Here is a 1,015-nt window from a genome sequence, read left to right as displayed (position 1 = left end):
GAACTCAGGAGAAAAGTGTAAGAGATCTTCCTCTCTAAGAAAACATGTAGTAGCAGATGACACTGGTGTAGCAGGAAGGCCTGAAGCCCTCAGGGCCCTGGAATGGGAGGCTGTGGTGGCTTCCATGGACTGTGGTCAGGGCCAGGGCCGAGGCCGCAAAGGTCCTGGAGGCAAGGTCAAGGACAAGGAGTGAATGCCTGGGTCACCAATCTGGGCTGCCTGGTCAGGGACATGGAGATCAAGTCCCTGGAGGAGATCTATCTCTTCTCCCTGCCCATTGAGGAGTTTGAGATCATTGACGTTTTCCTGGGGGCATCTCTCAAGGATAAGGTTGTAAAGATTATGGTGATGCAAAAGCAGACCTGCCCTGGCCAGTGGACCAGGTTCAAAACGTTTGTTGCCACTAGGGATGACAATGGCCATGTTGGTTTGGGTGCTAAGTGCTTCAAGGAGGTAGCCACTGCCATCCAAGGGGCCATGATCCTGGCCAAGCTTTCCATTGTCCCCACGCAGAGAGGCTAGTGGAGGAACAAGATCAACAAGCCCCTCACCGTTCCTTGCAAGGTGACAAGCAGTTACAGCTCTGTGTTGATATGTCTCATCCCTGCCCCTAGAGGAACTGGCATCATCTCAGCCCCTGTGCCCAAGAAGTTGCTGACGATGGCCGGTATTGATGCCTACCACATCTCAGCCAGGGGCTACACTGCCACCCTGGGCAACCTCACCAGGGCCACTTTTGAGGCTATCTCCAAGACCTATAGCTATCTGACCCCTGGCCTCTGGAAAGAGACTGTATTCACCAATTCTCACTATCAGAATTCACTGACCATCTTGTCAAGACCCACACCAGAGTCTCTGTGCAGAGGTCCCAGGCTCCAGCTGTGGCTACAACATAGCATTTTTATACAAGAAAAATAAAGTAAATTAAGCCTATCTTTAAAAAAAAAAATTATGAGAGAAAAGAGAAAAACTAACACAAAAATAAAAGTCACATTAGAACCACCAAAAAAAAAAA

General features: G+C 49.5%; 1 pseudogene; it reads left to right on the top strand.

Moving 5' to 3' along the window:
• The first annotated feature begins 139 nt into the window (after window positions 1-139).
• On the top strand, window positions 140-932 carry LOC105821508 (annotated as a pseudogene).
• Window positions 933-1,015: the final 83 nt, after the last annotated feature.

This window comes from Propithecus coquereli, unplaced genomic scaffold (assembly GCF_000956105.1).
Source record: "Propithecus coquereli isolate 6110/MARCELLA unplaced genomic scaffold, Pcoq_1.0 Scaffold5787, whole genome shotgun sequence".
NCBI classification, from domain to species: Eukaryota; Metazoa; Chordata; class Mammalia; order Primates; family Indriidae; genus Propithecus; species Propithecus coquereli.
This window is presented reverse-complemented; position numbering and strand designations above follow the sequence as displayed.